This window comes from Melanerpes formicivorus, unplaced genomic scaffold (assembly GCF_026170545.1).
Source record: "Melanerpes formicivorus ecotype bairdi unplaced genomic scaffold, bMelFor1.0.p_v2 SCAF_63, whole genome shotgun sequence".
In the NCBI taxonomy this organism is placed as follows: Eukaryota; Metazoa; Chordata; class Aves; order Piciformes; family Picidae; genus Melanerpes; species Melanerpes formicivorus.
In genome coordinates, this window is record NW_027142415.1 from 1,873,579 (window position 1) to 1,898,245 (window position 24,667).

Sequence of the window (24,667 nt, forward strand, 5' to 3'; positions counted from 1 at the left end):
TCTATTTTTTTCCTAAGATGCAAAGGGAACAGATAGGGTCATGGTTCTTCCCAAACAGTTTCAAAATCTGCAGGACCACCAAGCAGATTCTATGGGTGGTTGTGGTGGTTTGGCCCTGGCCTGGAGGCCAGATGCCCACCAAAGCTACTCTATCACTCCCCCTCTTAAGTGAACAGGGGGAGAAGGGGGGCAAAAATAACAGAAGCCAGGAATAGGATAGGAGCAATTTTAATAACAGTAATAAGCAAACAGCAATAGACCATGTGGAAGCAGAGAGAGAGATGTTACTTCCCATCAGCAGGATGATGGTCGGTCTCGGGAAGCAGGGCTCTCTAAGCTTGGTGGTTACTTGGGAGGACAGATGCCATGGGCAAATCCCCCCACTCCCTTCTTTCACTTCATTCTTATACCTGAGCTGACCTCATGTGGTATGGAATACCTCCTTGGCCAGTCTGAGTCAGCTGGCTCAGCCATGTCCCCTCCCAAGATCTTGCCCACCCCTCAATGTACTCCTGGAGCAGGGAAACGTTGAAAGGACACAACCTGGATACTTACTCAACCGTAGCCAAAACACTGCTGTGTTATCAACTACTGCCGCAAAAACACAGCACTAGAAAGATGCTATGAGAAGAATTAACTCCATCTCAGTCTAACCCAATACAGTGGTGGATCCTATGTGTACTTCCTACTGTCCTGGAGCATACTCTTTAGGGCTAATGATTCATTTCTTCAATAGCACCTATAAGGAGCTTTGAGAGTCACCTCCTCCAAGCTATCCTGTGTGACCATGAAGCAAACTAACAGTTGGATGCTGAGACTCACTCATTGCCCACTTTATACCATGGACTTAAATAAAATTTTCTGTGTAAAATAGTTGATGATGAGATTTGGACTCAAACCACCAGAAAGAAATTAACCTGCATTTCTAGATGTAGGAGCTAACATAAGTAGAGTACTCCATCAGTTCTGTGAGCCTAATCCTTCCTCCAAAACTTCAGATGTGATCTGAATTTTCATATAACCTGAAAATGATTGAAGTTGTCTTCTCAATGAGCTCAAGAATTAATAAAACCAAAATAAAAGAAACTGCACTTTGCTGAAGTAGTTACTTACAAGAGACAAACATTAAGCCACTTGTTCTCTAGAATGGTTTGAGATGTAGCATGTTACTTATTTTGGTTTTATTAATTCTTGTCCATAGATGTTGAGCTCATCAAGAAGACAACTTCAATCATTTTCAGGTTATATGAAAATTCAGGTCACATCATAGGTTTTGGAGGAAGGATTAGGCTCACAGAACTGATGGAGTACTGCACTTACCATGTTAGCTCCTACAGCTAGAAATCTAGGGTTCATTTCTTTCTGGTGGTTTGATCCTGCCATCAGACTGAAGTGCTTTAGCATGCTCAAAGGACTTATTCTTGCTTCTTTTGAATGAGGGAGCAGGAGGGAAGACCTAAATTGATCATATATAGGTTGCTACTTGTCCCTAAATTAGAAACCAAAGGCTTCTATAAAACTTATGGGAAAGAGTAAGTTCAATTGCAATTCATCAACAGCTTATATAAGTGCAACTGATTTTTCTGGATTTAAATAGCTTGATGCATTCTCAAATGCCTTTGTATAAGACAAAAGTCACATTTTGTTTGACTGGAGGCTCTGGGAAGTGAATACCAAGGTCCTAATGTGGGAGTTGAGTACTGTGGAAGTGATTTTCCTACTTCTCATGTCTGTTTTATGGCTAAATTAATGTGTGAGTTGAAATGGGGATGAGCTAGAGCAGCTGAGGGTAATCCCTAAAAAGGCAGAATTCAGTTGGTTGTTTTGTGATAGTTCTTTGCAAATTTTCAGCATTTAGTGCAGTGCCACATCTCATGACACAGAGCAAAGCACTGGATTATCTGAGCTATTGAGCAAGGCCATCTGTAGTGGCAGTTGCTTTGGCTAACTATAACTTTCCCAGGTCTGGTTATCATATCCAAAATATGAGGGGTGACAGAAATGTTTGGAGAAGGCAGCCTACCTCCACCAAAGCACTTCAGTTGAATTTTTGAAGGAAACAGTAGGATGGAAAAGGAAAACTTGATTACTGAAAACATTCAGAGTAAAGACAAACGTGAAAAAATACCTTACATGAAAGATGCAAAATCTGAGTGCTCATTTTGAGGTTCTCCCGCATCTAAGTGGTCACTTTGAGTCAGAAACCTCTTCATCCCCCATTTCATCACTTATCCTGCAGTTTTATAGGTTGCTAAACAATTCAATGATGTCTCTCCCGTTCCATCTTCAAAAATCATTACAAGGGGGGGGGGGAAGTTGTGCTTTTTGTAAATGAAGTCTCAGCTCTTATCTTAGTTTTGACTCCTTAGTTTTGATGTTGGGTAGCAGATAAAGAGATCAAGCTGAAAAGTGACTTGTTCCACTCTAGCCTTATACTCTCAGCTGGAGCCAGATTTTAGTTAGTAACATATTACCATATTACAAAAATGTGTTGTTGTCATGATTATTACTCGTATTACAAGCTGTTGCCTAGCGAAGTGCCAGACCGAGGGATTTAGCACCCCAAGGTATCATCATGCTTAGGAGAGCCCAGGACAGATACTCAGATTCACATGGCTTCTGTCTTGATAAATAGACGTGGGGTCACTGGCAGCCACATTCCTGCATGGTGTTGGGACATGCTAATTGATAGCAGCCAGAAGCCATTCAGTTTCTGCAAGGAGGGAAGTGAAAACAAGCTGTCATTGCAGCCTCCAAATGTTTACACTGCTAGATAATGTCAATGGACAAAGCAGCTCACCTTCTTCCAGAGCTTGGAGGTGCATGTTTGTATCTGCAACTGGTAATTGCAACTTGTTCCTGCTGTAAACACATCCCACCACCTCCCCACTCCATCAAGGTGAGCTGCCAAGGAAAGACAAACAAAGCAAAAGCTGTGAGCAACATACTGGTGACTGAAAAGGAATGTCACCTAAATATTAGCTGCGAGATACAGTCAAGCTCTACAGACAGAAGGTTTGTGGAAGAGTGTTTCCAAAAATAAGTTTTAGTGTGTCTGCAGCAGTTTAACAGAGTGAGTATTGCAGAAACAAAAAAACCCAACCAACCAAACAAAAACACATCCAAAAAAGGCAAAAAAACCCCCAACCAAACAAAACCCAGACAAACAAGAAGCCCAGGAGTGTTTGAAAGGGATCAAAATAGCACCAGCTGTTAAAGAAAAGAGAATAAATGTTAAATCCAAACTGAATTCTGCTGATTTATTACTAGCAGCAGCTCAATTTCTCCTGTGTCATGGAGTACTAAGCAGTTGCATCTGCTGATTACTGCAGTATTTTAGTGGTTCTTTCTTCTTTGCTTTTTGGTTAAGGGAAGAGTTCCTCTAGAAGTATTATTTGGGCTATTTTTGTTTGAAAAAGAGGAGGCTGAGGGGAGACCTCATTGCTGTCTACAGCTACCTCAAAGGATGTTGTGGAGAGTATCACAGTATCACTAAGATTGGAAGAGACCTCAAAGATTGAGTCCAACCTGTCTCCACAGACCTCATGACTAGACCATGGCACTAAGTGCCACATCCAATCCCCTCTTGAACATCTCCAGGGATGGTGACTCCACCACCTCCCTGGGCAGCACATTCCAATGACGAATGACTCTCTCTGGGAAGAACTTTCTCCTCATCTCGAGCCTAAAGGCTAGAGGCTGGTGCTGGCCTCTTCTCACAAGAAATTAGTGAGGGAATGGCCTCAAGCTATGACTGGGTAGGTTTAGACTGGACATTAAGGAAAAATTTTTCATGGCAAGAGTGGTCAGGCATCGGAATGGGCTGCCCAGGGAGGTGGTGGAGTTGCCAATCCCGTTTAAAGTTCGTTTGGATGTGGTGCTTGGGGATATGATTTAGGGGTGAACCTTGTACAGTAGGTTTATTGGTTGGACTTGGTGATCCTGAGAGTCTTTTCCAGCCTGGACATTTCTGTGATTGAACTGAGAACATCTAACATCTTCCAAGTGCAGGCACTGGCTTAATTCCTGTGTGATGGAGAAAAAATGAACTATGTTTTTCCTAATAATTACAACTGCTTCTCTCTTCCTCACTTTTCAGGAGAGGATTTCCTTCCATCAATCAAACATAATAGCTTTTCCCCTGTTTGGGAACATTAGTACAAAGGCAATGAAACCTAGAAAAGATCAAGTTTGCAGGGAGCTTGAGCAAAGTTGACTTAAAATCCACAAGCTCCTTCACAATAAGTCGGATCACTGCATTACATCTTACACCTGAAGGGATGCAGCAGTGTTTTGTGCCTTTTTTCATGACTGAGTGGCACCTGCAGCTGCTGGATCAATAGTGATGCTGCTATCTGTGTTTGAAAACATGTAAATGCAGAGATTCAATAGTAGTTAGACTCCCAAAGGTGCAGAGAGAGGGCAGGAAGATCTTCAAAATTCCCTCTGCAGTTAGCTGTATCCCTTCAAAGTGCAAGAGAAACAGCCAGGTATGTTAGGGAACAGTGGGGGGTTTTTATGGATCCTTTTTGCACTGCTAGGCACCAGCTTTTCAGGAACTCTCATTGCAATGCTCAAAAGTAGTGTCACAATGAAAATAGTAAGGATAAAGTTTCCTTTCAGGTTTGGGGTGGGTTTTTTCGGTTGGTTGGTTTGGTTTGTGTTTTGTTTTGGGTTTTGGTGCTGTCTACAGAAGACTGCATGCTCTTGGGAGTGGGGGGAATTTTGGCAGGGAAGGGAAGCACATTTATTTAACCCAGGCATCTGAAAGCTCGAAAGGGAAGAACTTTTCTGCATGAGCAAACTGTGTGAATCTCCAAACTCTTCATTGCAGAACTTGGATTCCTGAAAGCTAAATATATATTTTTAAATAACAAGGTTTCCCCTTGAACTGTCAAACCAACACAGATGAGGAATTCAGCATTTATTGAAGCTTAAATGCTGTCTGTGTTCCAAATGAGAATGCTTATTAACAGTAGCAAACTCTGGATATCAAATATTTGTAAGTAAACACTTTATTTTTCAAGTATATCATTTACTCTCTGTGTTCCTGCATTTGTAGTTCTTTAAGCAAATATTTGGGCTTTTATTTTTTTCCCCTGTAAGTCATGATTTAAGAAGGTGTTTGGAAAAAGTCTAACTGGGAGCTGAGTAAGAACTCTGTATCATCTTTGGGGGATTACAACCTGCCTCAGTATGATGTGAGTTGTAATGTAGCTTCTAAAACTGAAGGGTCAGAGCACTGGGATATAAGAAATAGGGATGCCTGTGCCAGAAAGATTGAGGTGGTTGGTAATATTTGTTTAAGGAGTAGATGATGACTCAGAGTGAATGTTTTTTCAGTTGCTTTAAACTTTACATCTGCTTTGAAGACTGTTGCTTGAGAAGGACTTCAAGTGATTTAGTGGTATTGCTCATCAGAGTAAGATGAAACTTTCTTTCAGAGCCTTCTTTACTCCTCTTGGACAGATTTCAGCAGATAAGGGTGGGGAATTTATTTACTTTTCTTTCCTTCTTTTTCCCTGCCCTGAGCTTCTTTTTAGTGGGGCTAGTGCTGCACTCTGGTTTGATTTTCACTTCAGTCAGCAAAAGGGGCCACCTGGGACTTAGTTAGATCTAACTCTGGGGTCAAAAAAACTTGGGCAAGTCTGAGCTAGACACTGACTCTCCTCATGATCAAGAGAGAGAAGGCAGCATTGAAAGCAGAGTAAGTTTAAACCAGGTCAAACAACTTGCCTTCTGTATCTGCTTATTACTCTTTTCTGACTTTATGTGAAGGTATGGGACACCAGATTGAACTTCAAGTGGTTAGAAGCTCAAATGAATGAAACCATCCCTTAGGAAAGATGAGGCCTGGTTAATTTTAGCCTACTGATAAAGGGCACACATATGAATCTATATCTTCCACCCACAATGGATGACACAGCACCTTGGTTTGCAAAGAAGAGCACAAAAGAGATATGAATTAGTTGGCTGAGGCTCAACTCTGATTAACTGAGATCGTGATGACAGGTTGGGAAAGTAGCCAGAGCAGACAGAGGAAGTAATCTTAGCTCTGCTGTTGGAAGAAATATATCTGCCATTACTTAACAATACCCACAGCCAAGATGTGGTTATGAACTCCCAGCTGCTATTTGACAATTGTCACAGCAGAAACCCAGACAGCCTTGACTTACTGGTGTACAACTGAGGAGCTGTGACCATCTTTGTAGATATTCCCTTAAACATTAAGTTACTGCTAAATATTTGACATTTTGAAAGAGAGGCTAACAGGGATTCTGGCAGTCTGCTTACAGGCAAAGCAGCTTGGTGGGAACATGGTTCCACTCAGGTCTGCACAGGCTTTCTGCAGATCTCAGAGTGAATGCAAGTAATAGCTGAGGAACAGCCCAGCTCTTGCTCATTGCCATTATTGCTATAGATGGTATTTCTTTGGATCATTGACTGACACAGTAATAGGGCTCAGGAATATGGTGCCTCTGGTCTGACCTTGCCAAAATTTGGGGATAAGCTTCACCTTGACAGAAAGGGATTTAGGCGCTCTCCAATATGCTAAAAGTGCTAAGGCTAGTCAGCCTTATGGCTAATTGAGTTGGGCACTGTCTAGATTTAATTGGGTTTAATTCATTATTTCTTATGTTAGGATGAAACACTCATGTGCAGACTGTATCTGTTCTAAGTACAAGTGAATTGTATTTTAAATTCAACTTTTAATCTGAATTTAAGCCTAGCTAATGGTTATTCTGAGCTGAAATGAAGTACTTCAGCTGTGTTCTTCATTGTGGATAGAAGCCATTCTCATCAAAAGTGAAAATTGCCATCTTCACTCAACAGCTGCTATCAAATTCCTGGGAAAAGATACCACATATATGCAGAAGATAAAATGTTCTGCTGCTGCAGTTTCTGGGATACCCTGCTGAATGTTGTTGGGCAGGTCTCACAGAAGTCAGCAAAGGTTACCTGGATGGTGATTGGTGAGTGCTCCCTGGCAGGTAATAGCTGCATGCATGATCTGGGCATTTACAGGTGGGATGAAACTGGGATGGTTGCCATAGGAAACCTCTGGGCTGAGAGCCAGGAATTCTGCCAGCAAAACACTAATGCGTAGTCTTAACTGTCGGCATTGAGCTGTGGCTTTAGACGAACGGCAGCAGTTTGCATGTGAAGAGAGTGGAAAACAGCAAAATACATTCCCACTACTTTGTGATTCTCTTTCACTCCTAGGAAAGGAAAGCATTTCGGGCATAGCAGGTTACAGGTTCCATCTTCCCTTCTGCTCTCTTGTCCTCTTTCAAAATATCTTTGAGACTAAAATATGCTTGAACAAAATGAAAGGAGGGTGAAGATGGAAAGGAATGCTCCTTAGTGCTGTTTGGTACTTTGTGCTCTACCTCATTACTGGAAGTACAATAGGGCTCAGGAAGAGTCTGGGGCTTCATTAGCTGTGGGGATGTTGGTACTGGACAGTGAGGGGCTTTGTTGTCTGGTTATTTTCAAAAGGTATTTCTTTAGGTCCACAGATATTAAGCACCCTCACATTTAAGCAGCTGGTAATACGAGAAGTTTGTCAACATCATCTGAATTGCACATGAAGCATTGCCCCTGGTTAACAGCGGTAAGATGTTAATTTAGTCTTTGATAGAACATATTAGCATGCTAACTCACAAAACAGTTTTGGTATGCTAATCCTGAAATAACAAATATGTTCTGATTAATGCCTGAATCAATGTGAAAAATACTGGATGCCTGCAATGACAAAGCTGATGAAAGCTGCCAAAACTGTGTGACAAATGTATTAACAGCAGTACAGCCTCCTTTCTCTTTAGCTTCCTCTCAGGAACAGTGTGGAATTTAACTGTAAGTGGAATCCATTTAAGCACATGAGTCTGTGGGGTTGAACCTGGGTGTTCTGTCCTTTTCTTAATTCACTTATTATTGGGTTTTACTGGCATAGATTTTGTAGCTACTATTTCTGATGAATTATCACAAGTGTTTAGCTCCTCTGAACTCACATTTTCTTGAGAACTATTGCTTTCTGCTGGTGTTTGCTAAATTAAATTATTAGACCAGAACACTATTTCCCCTTTACACTCTGAATGATTCACTGGACTTGTAAGGTGAAAAATGTGTTGGCTGGAATGTGCAGAAGACTCCCATACAGCAATGTGTCAGGCATCCCATTCTGGCATGATGCCTGTTTTGTTTACAGGGCTTTTTTTCCTTCTTGATACTCTATATTAAGTCATGCCTGATGTTTTACAGAATGCATATGGAAGATGAATCTCTACCTGGAAAAACTTGGTGTCTGATAGCAGGAATTAGATTAAGAACAGTGGGGCACAGTAGAAAGAGTGAGGTGCAAATTAAAGCATTATAGGAAGATGAAATACTTTACATTTATTTTCTTAATAGTAGAGACCAGTGTGAGGTGCTTTTGGTTGGTTTTGTTCCCCTCTCTCCCCTCCCCCCCCCCCCCGTATTTCTAAGCCTACAGCATGCTTAAGATTAAGCCTAGGGTGTACAACATATTGTGTTGGCTTGTAGACAGACAAGCACAGAGAGAGCGAGCTTAAGGTCTGGTGCAGAGAAAATTCTGCTTTAAGGCAGCACTTGTCTCAGCCATGTCTGTGGCTCTTGGTTAAGCAATAATGGTTGTACATATGCTCTGCTGAATGGACTCTTAGGGTAGTGCTTTAGATAGCATGAAGATGATTGCACCAGTCCAAAAGCTCTGGCACTCCCATTCAGGCTCTCCAAAATCAATGTCATGCTGCATCCTTACCACATTATCATCACTTCTTGTAATTTATTTGGAAGAATGCTTGATAAATCTTATTAATGATGTGCTAACACGTTTGTATCTAATTAATTCTGTGCTGTATAATTACAGGGAAGAATATAAAAGTATAACAGCATAAGGTACAATAATATCCTTGCATAGCAACTTATTCAAGCCCCAAGTTGGTGGAAATTCTGGCACTGACTTCAGTGATGAAGTGGGAAGCAAATGTGAATATTTCTGTATTCTGGTGGTGTGGTGCTCTCAGGAGGAAGGATGGTTTCAATTAATCCACCAGGTCAGAAGAGCAATTAAAACACACATCTGCCCTCCCATGCTCTAAAGAAAAGTGTTTCTCTGGCTCAATGGGCATTTAGGAAGTTCATAAAGGTGAAGCTGATCAGTGCTGTGCAGTTTGGGATGACCTGCTGTGCTGAGATTAGGCACTCCATGGGGAAATGGATTTGGATTAACCTTTGCTGGGGAAGAATGCCCATGCAGTAGTTTAGTGAGTCATCAGTTACTGATATTAAACAGTAGAATTGCACCACCATGAAATCTTTATCTTTTATTCTGCAGTTAAGCCCCCAAATAAAAGTGTTTCCCAAGGGCTTGAGGGTTTGGCCCTCTCCTTTTGTTTTCTTTCTCCCTCCCCTCCTCTTCCCTGGAGGAATTAGTCAATTTCACTCAGCTAAAAAGTATCTTGTTCATACATAGAACACTTCACCTTTTTTCAGCAGCAGCAGAAAGAAGGATTCTGCAGCATTACAGTTCAAAGATGCCACTCCTACTCCTGAAGAAATTTCTGGGACTTCTGACATGATTACAAGTAGAAGGAACTTCAAGAACATTTGAGATGGTGAGATCTGTTTTATTTTTTGCCTTGCCTCTTGGGAGAACAAAAGCAGATTTGTCTCTCCAAGAAAATGAAGGGATGGTAGCAGTAGTTTCCTTCTCTTTTCCCCACAGGTAGGATAATGATGATGAAGACTCCTCCTCTTTGAATAAAGCACTCTCTTGATTACTATTGCTATCTGGTGCCAGAGGAAAGGAGAAGCAGCCTGATTCTTGTACAGGGTAGGATTTTTGTCTCTTCATCTTCATGTTGCTTAATGATTGTATGGATAGGGAAGATGAAGGCCATGAAAAGGAAGTCTGCAGAAGAGAAGGCTCTGAGGTGACCTAATTGTGGCCTTCCAGGATCTGAAGGGGGCCTACAGGAAGGCTGGGGAAGGACTTCTCAGGATCACAGGTAGTGACAGGACTAGGGGGAATGGAATGAAGCTGGAGGTGGGGAGATTCAGGCTAGATGTGAGGAGGAGATTCAGGCTAGATGTGAGGAGGAAGTTCTTCCCCATGAGAGTGGTGAAACCCTGGAATGTGTTGTCCAGGGAGGTGGTCGAGGCCCCGTCCCTGGGGGTGTTTAAGCCCAGGCTGGCTGAGGCTCTGGCCAGCCTGCTCTAGTGTGGGGTGTCCCTGCCCATGGCAGGGGGGTTGGAACTAGATGATCCTTGTGGTCCCTTCCAACCCTGACTGATACTATGATACTATGAAGTGAGCAAATATGCAGAAAAAAATGACCAGAAATTCAGTTCTAGGAAGAAGAGGAAAAAAAAAAAGGATGGAGAGTGAAGGGAGAAAAATAGACGACTGGAGAAGGGAGAGGGTTAGGGAAAATAAGACAGGAAAAAAAAATACAAAGAGGAAAGGAAAAGAATCATTGTATCAAAATCTATTACTTTCCAAAACCTTAGAGAGGGACAAATATTACTGCAGAGCAATATGGGGGAGACATCAAACAGGAGGGAAGAATTTATACTAAAAGAAGGGAGAGCTTAAGTAGAAACTGCCAAACTGTTCCTTATGTAGTGAAAAATTAGCAAAGGAGGTGAATAATTCTATCTTCCAGTACCTTCAGTCAGGTAATAAAAACCACTTGATTTTTCTTTTAAAGGTATGGCACTTTTTTTTTTGGTCATTCAAAAGTATCCCAAAGTGATGAGCTAATATTGCAATTCTTCTTAGTGCTCAAAAAAAACCCACCCAACCAACCAAAACAAACAACAAAATCCCCACAAACCCACAACTGTTATTACCCTTATTTTCTTGCCCTTCTTTTACCCCCTCTTTTCTTCCTTTCTCTTTACTTTGCAGTAATGACATGAACAACTGTTACTCAAAAAGGTCTCATGGTCCAGTTAACTCAGCCTTGGCTTGAGGAAATTCTCTTTAGGTGTGGGATGTAGGCTGTAGCTTCAATTTATGTCTTTCTTTTAATGTCTGTCCTGGATTTCCACAGCCTTCTATCATTACTGATCTGCTTATTTTGCAATCATTATTATCTCCCTAAGACTACAAAACCAGTGACACACAAAAGGCTTGACTGGGCTGCTGTGGAGCTGCTGTCAAGGCGAGATGGGGAAAAAAGAAGTGACAGAAACCTACTCCCAGACTAGAAATAATTATATCAGCCCTTTGCAGTGTTAGATAGGCCCCAAAATGTTGAAGTGGCTCAAATTTGTTGATGTTCTCCTGGAAATTGTAAATAATGACTTGTTTCCATTGATGGTCTGCCCTTAATGGACTATGCCATGCTGTTTTTCTTTCCTCTGTGCCCTCTCCATGAAAACTCACAGGAAAAGAGGAGATATATAACAAGATCCCCAGTGGGATGAGTTGCCTTCATAGTATCTGTGTGAAGAAAATCTTTCTTTTCTTCCTAAAAGAGCTGACAGATTAAAGGAGGAACATTTCCAGCTGCAGATGTATTTTATAGCAAGCAGACACTGTTATTCCTTTATCTATTTTATTAAGAAGTGAAAAGGAGGGAAGACAAGGGAGTGTGGTCGATTCCTCTGTGTGGGAAAGTAAATGAGGGACAGTGGAAGACTAAAGTAAAATACAATGGTTTTAAGCTCATTCTTGTGGAGTGTCCAGTGAAAAACTTTGATGCAGAATCACTGGGGCAAGGGCATTCAGCATGGGAATCCAAATCAGCTGAGGTGAGCAGGTAACAAAAAGCTCTTGCAGCACTTACCATAGCTTCGTGTGATTCAGCCCACTGGTTTACAGCTCGAGTTGTATCCTAATCTCCCAGTATTAAGGTGGCAGCATTCCACCTCATGGGACCAGTCTCTATAGCTAACAGTTCTGTATAAGAAAAGAAAATGAAATCATGGCTCTAATAGCAAATACTGTGGCCAACATACTGTTCCCTGTTTCTTGTTGCCTAAACTTCATTTCAAGCATCTGCTCCCTGGCATCCGCTCAGTTCCAAACACTATTATGCTGATAGCCCTTTGTCAAATCACAAAGGGAGGGATTATAAAACACAGCTTAAAAAAAATAATATGAGGTAAATATGAATAAACAACTCATACATAACACTGGAGCATCGAGGCATTTGTTGGAGTGGGGGGAGGTGAGGGAAATAGAAGCAATCCTAATTTCCTGTGGAGCTGTCAATTCATTGTACATGCAGTTATTTAGCCAGATTTTTTTTTCCCCCCCACTTTATTTTGGACAATTTAGTGCCTATTCTCTGCCTAGTTGTTGTTTTAGAGAAAAATATTCATTAATGATGTGAAATGACACCATAGAAAAAAATAATACTGCATTCTGCTTGGCAAAAAAAAAGGCTGGGTTGTTTTTTTTTTGCCCAGCCTCTCAAACATGAAGGAAATAATTGTCTGATTGGCACTTTGGGTCCTCTTTCTCTAAAACATTGGCTTACTTGAGATTAATTACAGATTGAAAAAAAAAAGAACCAGTTCTGACTTTTGGCGAGAGACTTTTCTAAAGTGACTGTGTGAAGCCTGTGGATGAATTAATGGAATGATCTTATCTGCCTTCCCAATACATTCTTTCAGTTTAGTGCCACAATTGTCTTCCCCCAAAAATGGAGGCCCCGTGGCACAGAGGTGTACTGCCTGTTACAGTATCACAGTATAACTAAGGTTGGAAGAGACCTCGAGGATCATCGAGTCCAACCTATCAACACAGACCCCATGCCTAGACCATGGCACCAAGTGCCACATCCACTCTCCTTTTGAACACCTTCACGGACAGTGACTCCACCACCTCCCTGGGCAGCACATTCCAATGACGAATGACTCACTCAGTGAAGAACTTTCTCCTCACCTCGAGTCTAAACCTCCCCTGGCACAGCTTGAGACTGTGTCCTCTTGTTCTGGTGCTGGTTGCCTGGGAGAAGAGACCAACCCCTTCCTAGCTACAACCACCTTTCAGGTAGTTGTAGAGGGCAATGAGGTCACCCCTGAGCCTCCTCTTCTCCAGGCTAAACAATCCCAGCTCCCTCAGCCTCTCCTCACAGGGCTGTGCTCAAGGCCTTGTTGTCCTTCTCTGGACACGTTCAAGTATTTCGATGTCCTTCTTAAACTGAGGGGCCCAGAACTGGACACAGTACTCAAGGTGTGGCCTAACCAATGCAGAGTACAGGGGCACAATGACTTCCCTGCTCCTGCTGCCCACACTATTCCTGATGCAGGCCAGGATGCCATTGGCCTTCTTGGCCACCTGGGCACACTGCTGGCTCATATTCAGGTGGCTGTCGATCAGTACCCCCAGGTCCCTCTCTGTTTGGTTGCTCTCATAGTATCATAGAATCATTCAGGGTTGGAAGGGACCACAAGGATCATCCAGTTCCAACCCCCCTGCCATGGGCAGGGACACCCCACACTAGATCAGCCTGGCCACAGCCTCAGCCAGCCTGGGCTTAAACATCTCCAGGGATGGGGCCTCGACCACCTCCCTGCACAACCCATTCCAGGGTTTCACCACTCTCATGGGGAAGAACCTCCTCCTCACATCTAGCCTGAATCTCCCCACCTCCAGCTTCATTCCATTCCCCCTAGTCCTATCACTACCTGAGATCCTGAGAAGTCCTTCCCCAGCCTTCCTGTAGCCCCCTTCAGATACTGGAAGGCCACAATGAGGTCACCTCAGAGCCTTCTCTTCTCCAGACTGAACAGCCCCAACTCCTTCAGTCTGTCCTCATAGGAGAGGTGCTCCAGCCCTCTGATCATCTTCATGGCCCTTCTCTGGACACGTTCCAGCACCTCCACATCCCTCTTGTAATAGGGGCTCCAGAACTGGACACAGTACTCCAGGTGGGGTCTCACCAGAGCTGAATAGAGGGGGAGGATCACCTCCCTCGACCTGCTTGCCACACTTCTGATGCAGCCCAGGATCTGATTGGCTTTGTGGGCTGCAAGTGCACATTGAGAGCTCATGTTGAGCTTTTTGTCCACCAGCACCCCCAAGTCTCTCTCCTCAGGGCTGCTTTCCAGCCAGTCACTGCCCAGCCTGTATTTGTGCCTGGGATTGCCTCGACCCAGATGCCGACCCCAAAGGCCTTGCTGAAGTCCAGGTAGACCACATCCACAGGTTATATTGAACAAGGGAGATGTGTATTGGTCAATCAGTGCAGAAATGTCCTTAATCTTATTATTTTTTTCCCCTTCAAATGCACCTTTCCTCTGTTGCTGACAGAGAAGAGCCAAAAGATGTTGTAGCCCTTTCTGGTTTCATTTAAAAAATTGAGATCTGCACAGAAATATCTCAGATGGCTTTAATCAGCAGGGTTTGTTTTGTGTAGCTGCTCTGACAAGTTATTCTTACTTCAGAGAGCATCAGAAAACAAAGGAATCATGCAGTGACTAGATCTCTAGGGACTGCTGTTCTGTTTCTTAAAACTTCTTTTGCTGAGCTGGAGTTGCGCAGGGCTGGTCTTGAAGAGGAAACAAGATTGTTTTGATTAACACCTGGTTTTGACCTGCAAATATTCTCTGTCCATTATTAACTTGATTATTTTTATATTCCTGAGGTTCTGACAAATGTAGGACCTAATATTTTTTTCCAGTTATCAATGTTACATGTTCTGTTGGTCCTATATCTCCTTTGATCTTTCTCCTCCCTACCCCTTCCCTTCCCTTCCCCACCAGTGGATAATAGATGTTTCCTTTTTCTTCAGTCCTCTGAGTCCTCATGAGTCATCCACAAAACCCCTGCCAGAACTAGTTGCCTTAAGTGATTCTCATCAGGGAATGATAACTTAAAAGATCTAATTTATTTTAATATCCTTAGCCAGCTTTCCCTCTAATATGGCCTATTTTCTTCATCCCTTCATCCCTTGTTATTAATATTAACCATGTTAAATGGCTCATCTCAGTTATTCTCTTTACACAGAATAAAGCAACTAAACTGAAGTAAGAACACTTTGGCTTTCCCTTTCACCTGCAGTAGCTCACCTTCTCCCTGTCAATAGCAAGTTCTTCTTTCTCCCATCCTCTCATTACGTCTGAGAACATCTCCTGATTGCCCTTTATGTTTTCTTTCAGCCATGTACTAGTTAGCACTGTATACTTCTCTGCCTATCCCTCCATCATGTGCTATTCTTCTCAGGGCTGTTTTTTCTTCTTCTTTTTTTCTTGTTTTTTGCATAATATGTCCTTGTTTCCATTGTGTACATCTTCACCCCCCTCCTTCCCACCTTCTGATCACTAAAGAGCTCTTGCTGGAGTTGATGTCTTACATCCATCAGCTCTTCTCTGTAATGGGGAAGGTTTTCATCAGACTTTGCAGCCTCATTATAATCAGCTGTGCTTCTGTACTATGGAAAAGGTACAAAATCTGTTATTAAAGCAAGTATGAGGAAAGATTGGGGAAACTAAAAGTCAGTAATTCCCCAAAGAATATCAAAGAATTATTTAAATGTGTCATTCAGTCACTGTCACTGGAGGTGTTCAGGAGGAGACTCGATAGGGTGCTTGGTTGCATGGTTTAGTTGGTTGGGTGGTGTTGGATGATAGGTTGGACACGATGATCTTGAAGGTCTCTTCCACCCTGGTCTGGTCTATTTTATTCTATTCTATTCTATTCTTGGATGCACATTAAAAAGTTGAGTAGAATATGACATGCTAGAGACATAACAGTCTCTAGCATGGATGACATGCTAGTTGCATAACCATGTAGCTTCCATAAAATAAAGCAGAAGTAATAATAATAATCCAGTAATAATAACAAATAAATTCAATAAATAGTGGTTGATACTAATTTGAATGAATGGAAGTAGGCCTGCTCCTGGTTCAGGCCTTATAATGTGTGTAACAAAAAGAGCTAAGATAAAAGAGGTGAGGTGAGGAGAAAGTTCTTCACTGAGAGAGTCGTTCACCATTGGAATGTGCTGCCCGGGGAGGTAGTGGAGTCTCCATCCCTGGGGGTGTTCAAGAGGGGATTGGATGTGGCACTTGGTGCCATGGTTTAGTCATGAAGTCTGTGGTGACAGGTTGGACTTGATGATCTTTGAGGTCTCTTCCAACCTTGGTGATTCTGTGACAAAAAAAGATGCACATTAAAGAGTCTCTGAACATCATCCTCCACAAAGATTCAGAGACAGAGCATTGACTCAGGTGATCCTGTGGGGCAATTTCGTTTGTGTTTTCCCATGAGACTCTTTGTAATAACTGATTGTGTTTGAACAAGCAGATCCTTCAGACTTCACTAGTGAGCAAAGCCTTTTTTGCAATACTCATGAAATATTCATGTGGAAGTATTGCAAGCCAAGAGCAAATAGGTTCATTTGGCTTCTGAATCCCCAACACTCTTTTTACCATGCAGGGGAAATGGACACAAGGTGGCAGAGAGAGAAATGGGAAGAGATTGTGCTCCACTGTTAGAGTTCAATAAGTCAAAGAAAGGATTAAATTTTTATTTTATTTCTGATAAATTCATAATGTTTTACCAGCCTTCAGTAGGTAAAAATCACTGGAGATTAATGTCTTGTTTGGATCCACAACCAAAAAAACCCAGCCCAACACTTTCTGAGAAGTAGGAGTAGTTACCATTACAATCGATTTTATTACACTGTGCTAAATTTATTGTACTTCTCATCTCTCATGCTGTGATTTGTTGATCCCTGCTTGAAGCAAAGGCTGGTACTTTATGATATGGCAGGAATGCTCTGCTCTTGTTTTTTCTTTCTGTTGCTTCCTCTTCTCATGAGTCCTGTCTTCTTGAAAAACCAACTCACACCGTACCCTAAGGCTTGACTTATACTGAAACACAGCAAATTTGGGGGGTTTGGGTGGGGAGGAGGGGGGAATTCTTTTCTTCTTACAAGTCATAGAAAATGTTCAGTTTCACTGTGAAGTGGCATGAAGGACAACCTCTTTTGGCAGGAGAAAGCAGTGTTTGGTTGGGCATTTAAAATTCTGGATAGGGTTTTTCAGCTTGCTTCTTGAAGCTTCTCCACCCTTTGGTGACACTGCGAAGATGGGAAGGGGAAAGTCATCATCCTTCTCTCATGTGATTATATGACCTTTGTGATAAGAAAGATCTTATTCTGTATGAAGAAATTGTGTTATTTTAGTGGGGGTTTCCCCAAATGACAGAACTTAAACCTACTGAGGTGTGCTATTACTTCAGCATGATAGGAGGGGTTTGGTTTCTTTGCAGAGGATTCGGTTTAAAAGTGCACCTTTTGAACTGCACCTTTCACTTATGTTGTCCAGGCTTTAGAGAGCTAGAACAGTTCAGCATTCCAGGGAGTCAGATATATGGCATGAAGGAGCCTGTTTTTCAGGTGTTTCTTCAGAATGGAGCCAGCTGTGCCCAGACTAGTCACTTTGAGAACTTCAAAGTCTTCCACCAAGTATAAGCAGATTTTGTTTGTATAAAATACCAGCAGGGAAAATGCTACTGGTTTCCTTCACCTGGGAGTCTAATAAATACCAACCTTCATTGACTGTTTTCTTACTCAGAAAAGGAACCAACATCTGAATGCTTTGTCTTCATGCAATGCAGCACACCTGGTACTGCTGCATGTTTTGCAGTCAGCTTAGATGTCATGGTCTAACCTCTAATGAGAGCTAAGCTCCACACCACCACTCAATCTTCCTCCGTCCCAGTGGGATGAGGAGGAGAATATGGAAGGGGGAAAATAAAGGTAAAACACATACACTGAGTTGATAAGAGTTTAATAACTAAAATAAACCACAATAATGCATAATAATAGTTCTGATGAAGGGCATGTAGCAAAAGGAGAGTGAAATAAAGCTTAAGAAAGACAAATGAGGCACAACGCAGTTGCTCACCATCTGCTAACTGATGTCCAGCCAGTTCTTGAGCAACAATTCACCCTCCTCAGCCAGCTCCCCCCAGTTTACTTATTGAGCATAGCATCTATGGGATGGATTATTCCTTTAGATAGTTTGGGTCAGCTGTCCTGGCCGTGCTCCCTCCTGGCTTTTTGTGCACCTGCTCACTGGCAGAGCATGGGAAACTGAAAAATCCTTGACTTAGGACAAGTGCTACTTAGCAACAAGTCAAACATTAGTGTGTTATCAGCATTATTCCCAGACAACATCCAAACCATAGCACTGTACCAGCTACTAAGAATAAAATTAGCCTCTATTCCAGCTGAAACCGGTACAACAAACTGCAACCAGACTCAGAACCTAGATGAAACTTGAACAGTCATTGCTCATAATTAGGAGCAGAGGACAAGCTATGGCTTTGCTGGAATGGGGCCTCATTTTATAGCGAACCATAACAAAAAGGCAGAGTTTGAAGCTAGTTCTGGAGTATACCTCCCATGGATTTTTCTACTTGCATTTCCTTGGTGTTTAAAGTGAACTGGAGTTAAAAGAAGGGATGCCAATTCTGCTGCAGCTCTGGAGAGCACTACTAGGGCAATATCCACAACAACAACAAGAGGTAGCTGCAGTGTGAGCCTGGACAGGTAATCAAAGGAAAATTGTGTTCCACAACAGCAGTTAGTGGCAGACTGTCCTTTCCTCCTCCTCCTCCCTACTTCTGTTGGGAACAAACTGTTCAGAAATGACTGGAACTCTTGTAAGAGTAACTGTTGCCATTTCAGCAGCAGCCTACTGCAGCATTAAAACCAGAGTTATCCAAAAGCCCAAGAAAGCAGAGGAAATATAACATACTATAAATGTAAATATAAAAGCTTTCTGAAACTACTGAAAATAAGGTCTTGCCCACGATCCAACACAACCTACTCATACTGCTTTCCCAGAAAGGGCCTTGTAGAAAAGGTGTCCTTTGTAGCATGACCTGGAGGTCAATTAATTCAAGCTTTGTGGACGGATGGGGAAAGCAAGTTCTGGAGTTGGGGACCTTGTGGCAGAACACTGTTTCAGCCCCTGTCAATTATATCAGGGTTCTGTTAATATCTCAGGCAATTTCCACTGCCATGCTATTCACCTGAAAGAAAAGGGGGAGGGGGAATAAAAGAAGGACCTATGATAAAAGGAAACTTCCAGGAAGGAAACCTGGATTCAGTGGCTTTGGGCACAGGAAAAATGCACTCTTTTTCCTATGCTTAATATTCTTAGGAGAAATTAAGCTTATTAATTAAATATTAGTAACCTAAAACCTTACTTTGTGCTTGGTAAATGTCTGGATATCTCAAAATAGAGATTTTGTTTATTCTTTATATTATGGTAGCACCTAGAGGCCAGATGTCTGCTGTGCAAGGCGCTGTAGATCTATACACAAGGGGCTGGCTCTTGCTTTGAGGAACGTATAAATGCAAGATGTAAGCAGCTAGTGGGCAATGCAGCAAAGTGCAGTACAAGAGCAAGCAAGATGGTGGTGGTCAGTATGAAAAGAAGTGACTGCAGTAGACTCATCTGTTGAACTGTGGTTGGGTTTTGGGAAGCACCATGTCAGAGGAGGCTTCTCAGGATTGATTTGGAAGTTGTTGGAGCATAGACAGACTCTGAGCAAGTACATTGAGCATATGCTTGTTGGGTGCAAGTATTGGCATCCCTCACTACCTTTACTTTCCAAGCAGTCTGATATTTAACAACAGCTAATAGAGTGTAAGGAAATAATTTGCCTGGAGGTGGTAGTCCTCCACAGAATCACTCAACATGGGACTTAGATATATCCTGAAGGGAGAAGACACTGTTAGGGGTTTTTTTTGTATCTATATTTTTTCCTTTTGAATGTTGCCTAACATATCTGAAGAAAAGCTCTTGATAGCACTGAATAGTCCTAGAAGTGCACTGCTCCCTTCCTTTACCTCTGCCTACTGGGCTGGTGACAGAAAAATTCAAGAGCTCTCATGGTGACAAGAGAAACAGTAAAACCATGGAGATCATCACTACTGTTGTTTGTTTTTTGTTCTCCTGCTTTCAGCTGGAGAATGTTGTCAAATCTGATAGTGACATGGGGTCAGGTTTGGGGGCTGAGTGTTAGAATTGGCTTTGCTTCAAGTTCTGAACCTATTGCAGAGGAAGTTTATTTGTGTCAGTGAACATCTGTTTCTATTTTTACAAAAGGACTGCAGGACTTCTTGGAAGTGGGTGACATTTGCCTGGTGACCTAGCTGTGAAAAAGTTGAAAGATTTTTCTGCATGGCTGAAGGTGATGGAACACTGAGGCATGCTGCCCAAGGGGGTTGTGGAGTCTCCCTCTCCAGAGATACTCAAAACCTACCTGAATGTGCTCCTATGTGATCACCTGGTATAGGTGAGCCTGCTCTGACTGGGGGGTTGGACTGGATGATCTTTTGAGGTCCCTTCCAATCCCTACCATTCTGTGATTATCACATGTGTGACAGTTTTAGGCTATGCCTTTAAAATGTAGCTGCAGATTTTCGTGCCAACATTTTGCTCTGGCAGCAAGTCTTCTGTGGAGCATTGCTATCAATGGCACTGGACAGCTTTCTAATGCCTTCCCTGAATGTTCCCAAAACTAACTGCTTGGCTGGGTATTTCCCAGCCATTGGTGATACACAGAACTCACGTGTGCCAGCTGTTGACCCATCTGTGGTGCCTGGCACATGTTATTCTCTTTACATGAAGAGGTATGAGATAGAAATTGCAGCCCACAGTTTGGCAGGACAGTCAGAGCCACATCAGGAGCAGCTCTGCAACTGCACTGGCTTGTTGTGTGTCACCTCTAAGTCCCATCTCACTTTGGTTGTTACAGTGAAGTGGTAAAAGAGCAGAAGGGTTAAGAATTCAATTTTGCAATGTAAAGGCAAAGTCACAAACACAAAATAGATGCCAGAGAGCCTTGCCCTCTGTGTTCAGACAGTAATGCTGTCTAATTTCTCTCATCTCTTTTCACTCATCCCTTGTGTTCGTTGAATTACATCTTTCTGTTTCTGCACTTTTACATTTCCTCTGCACACAGTTGGGGCAATCTTCCTGCTGAATCCTCACAAATTGTTTCAATAGCAAAATCACCATGAAACATGCAAACACAAATACTGCAACATCAACTGATTCCTGGCAGCCATTAACAGAGGTACCTTTCTAGCTTCAGTACTTCAGACTTGGCCTATCTCTAGCAGCAAGTTCTTCATTATAGTTTATTTTTAAAGATTTCTTCCCATAAAGTGAGAAGAAACAGATGAAGAGAGAAAACTTAATGAATTCAGCTTTAATCTGACAAGTGAAAGACAATCAAAAACACAGGTCACATTTTTATCACAGACAGTTGGAGGTCACTGACTGACCAAGTGTTTCTGTGGGGGCTGGAGAAGACCAGCAGGACAGTGTATACTGCAATTCAGGAAGCAAGAGAGTGGTGCATACACTGAAAGCAGCTGGAGGTGTCAGTGGAAAGCTAAACGTTTCTTCTGCCATTGTCTTTCCTGTGAATTTCCTGTGAACAATGTCAACCGACATTTGACAGCAAGGACTCGGGAGCTCGTTGTTTTTCCCACTTCCCTGCTATTTTGTAGCCTTCATTTCCTTTCCACCATTGCCAGGCAGAGACAGCAATTTAGTGAGGAGTGCAGCACAGCTGTCCCACAGCCTCTTGCTGGAAGTGGCAGCCTCCTTCACCCTGGTGCTTTCCTGTACTCACTCCAGATGTGAGCTCATGGTTCCTGCAGATTAACATCCAGGCCAGCTCCCAGATGTGATACTATTCTGCACATGAAATTATGGATGTAAATGGGTGCCTTTTCACGTTGTATTGCATGGCGCAAAGCCTCTTCACAGACTCTGAAGACTTAGCAGTGCTGCTTTTTGATTTCTTCCTCTGAGCCCTCCTCGGTCTCATGCATCACAAAACAGATTTTGTTGTCCAGATCTCACTTTCTTCCAAGCATTAGTTTATATTCCATGATTTGTGTTCCCTTAAAACACAGAGGAAGTTCCTTCAAAAGCTATACAATGGTTTTCATGCTTTCCCCCAGGGACTAGGAATAAAAATGTTTTTTTGAAGACAAGAGGTTTGACTCTTCCTCCCTCCTGCTTTGCAAAAGCAGTGCAGAGTATTACTGTGAATCTGGCTCAGGAAATGACTTTTCGTGGTGCTTTCTGTTGTCCCAGACCTGAGAAATAAAGAACTAGGGGGAGAAAAGAGTGATCTGCCTCTTTTGTAAAGAGGGAAGCACAGTGTATGACCAAGTTATTACCAAAGTGACTAAGAGAGAAAATTTGATCAAATATGGACAATAAAGCCATGCTTAAGTTTTCAATTATTGCTTCATGACCCAATCTCTGAGTACATAAAATGTGCACAAATGAGGTGGATCTCGCTGCTTTTGTGTTTCTTCGGTAGTGGCTTTAAATATCCATCTTCACCTTACAGCCTCATTCAGTGCACATTTCTGCAGTGATTTTGTGCAGAATCTCACTTGCCTGATGTTGGTGTCTTCATAAAGCAGCTCTGAATATTGCCTGAATGCTGAATGCAGGGGGAACAATGCATTATTTGCACTGGCTGATCCCCTACGTATCAATGTGTGCTTTTACAGCATCCAAGTGAAACCATTTTCCAGGACTCCACCAAGCAAAGTGGTAAATTACCCTAAATGGTTATAACCATTTGTTTCATTAAGTAGTTATTTCACAGTTCTCACTCTTTACTATTGCTCTTGTAAATTACAAAGCTCTTCTCAGTGAAAGGTGACATATCTTCACTCACCAGCCTATAACCATTTAATTAAGTAGTAATTCATGTGATTTTACCAATAGTCTGTGATGGGTTTGTTTGTTTTCTATTTAGCTAATGTCTGATAGAAGCCATTTCCTGGCACACCGAGAGCTAAGCCAATACTCCTCCCAAACACAGCCATGCAATATTTAAAACATATTTTTTCCTGTTGTTAAATCAGAAGTCTCTTGTTTTGGACTTGCTGGGAAATCTGGAGCATTGTGCAAGTTTGACATTCTCAGGAAAAGCACTTGGATTATTCACTGGCAAAAATGAAATGGTTTTCATCCTCAGTGGTCAGGACGTTGATAAAACATGTGGACTCCTCATTCCCCACAGAGAGGGGACACACAGACACAGCAGGATCCTGGGTGCCAGGCCCTCTGAGGTTTGTTGCTCGATGAGACTTCAGATTGTGGCTTAATATTTGTCATGACACAACAAGTAAATAAATGCCTTGGCACAAAGCCTAGAGTCTGTCAGTGCTGCCCCTGCTGCAACCTCCTCTTCAAAACACAGAGCTCTATTTATCATCTTTCACATAAAGCCTGCTCAGAGGAAATCACCTAGGATATGTTTAATTTCCTTCTTTGGCTTCTCGATGATGTCACTTAGATAAACCTCCTACCCAGAGAGCCTCACTGAGAGCATCAGGGTAAAGTAGCTCTGAGGGTTTCTGCTTGTCCAAGTCATTTAATTCACAATAATGTGCTCCCTAGCTGGTCTGTGCAGAGTCAGCTTAAGCAGAAGGCTTCTCTCTGGGTTATTTCCCCTAAATGTGAAAATATGGAATAGTTGCAGCAGCTGTTTAATGAAACTTTTCACAATCAGAAGGATTTTCACAGTAGATAGGAGCCCTTGTGCTGACTCTTTTTATCCCTTCTCTGCTGTACATAGTCCTAAGCATTCTTGCTGAAAGGTGGTAAAATGCTACCAAAAATGTACTAGGAATAGGAAAGCAGTTTTTTTATTGTTAGCCTTCCTCCAGCAATAATTACTGAGTTCAGGTGTTATAGTGGAGAACTGGGTGTATTTTGAGCAAAGGGAGGAACGTGGAACAGAAGGTCAGAGGTGACAATGAGGAAATTGTGGATGATCTATTGAAACTGAAGAACAGAAAGGGAAGAGTGGTATCCAAGTGAAGGTAGTTATGAGAGTCAGCAAATCAAGTGGGAGCTACAGATGGAGGGGAAAAAAAGTTGACTAACCAGTTGAATTTTGGGAATTACATAAGATCACGTGCTAGAAGAGCAATAGAAATTGTTGGACATCTATGGTCCTGAAGGTCCTTCTGCACAACCCCTTGATTTTGACTACTCTGAGAGGAGGCTTTCAGAACACAGAAATTTTGCATGGCCTTGACGCAATGATGTGTAGATGGCCCCGGGATACGTATCAGCAGCCATCTGCTGCTGAGTCTAGACAGCATAGCACTTTGAAGTGTGAAGTATGTATTGAGAGATCTGATGTGGAAGAAGAAAACAGAACAGGAAGATGTCTTTGGTCTGTCCTTCTGGCCTTAATCTCTGAGTCTGTGAATAATTCTCTTGGGGGAGGGAAAAAAAAAGTGCTCTTGTATCCAATTTCTACCCTTTTTGGAAAGCATTTAATTATTCTGAGATGGAATAGAGGATTTTATTCTTTCCTTCAAAATGTTAACCTTTCAAAATCAACAGGAAGCACAACATAACCCAGTATTTCACTCCTGTTTTACCTCTCATGGTTATTTGTAATTGCTACTCAAACGGGAAATTTGCTTCTGACCTTTGATGCTGGAATATACTTGAAATTCATGCCTCACTGTGCTCTGTCAGCTCCTTTTCATGCATGCTTTTATATGGGGGCTAATAAATATGAGTTTGGGAGCAAAAAAAGCTCTGACAGTGAAATCCAGACAGTGATTTTGCTGTGAGGCATACTTGCCCAAAGCTTGTCTAGAAACTGAAG

At 42.2% G+C, this 24,667-nt stretch overlaps 1 long non-coding RNA gene across 1 annotated transcript; it reads right to left on the minus strand.

Moving 5' to 3' along the window:
* Nucleotides 1–188: 188 nt before the first annotated feature.
* Nucleotides 189–11,907, minus strand: LOC137453228 (uncharacterized). The gene is made up of 3 exons (XR_010990295.1): nt 11,817–11,907; nt 2,801–2,904; nt 189–2,713 (listed from the first exon to the last, which is right to left on the minus strand). It is a non-coding gene; the product is annotated as an uncharacterized lncRNA (long non-coding RNA).
* Between the last annotated feature and the right edge of the window lie 12,760 nt (nt 11,908–24,667).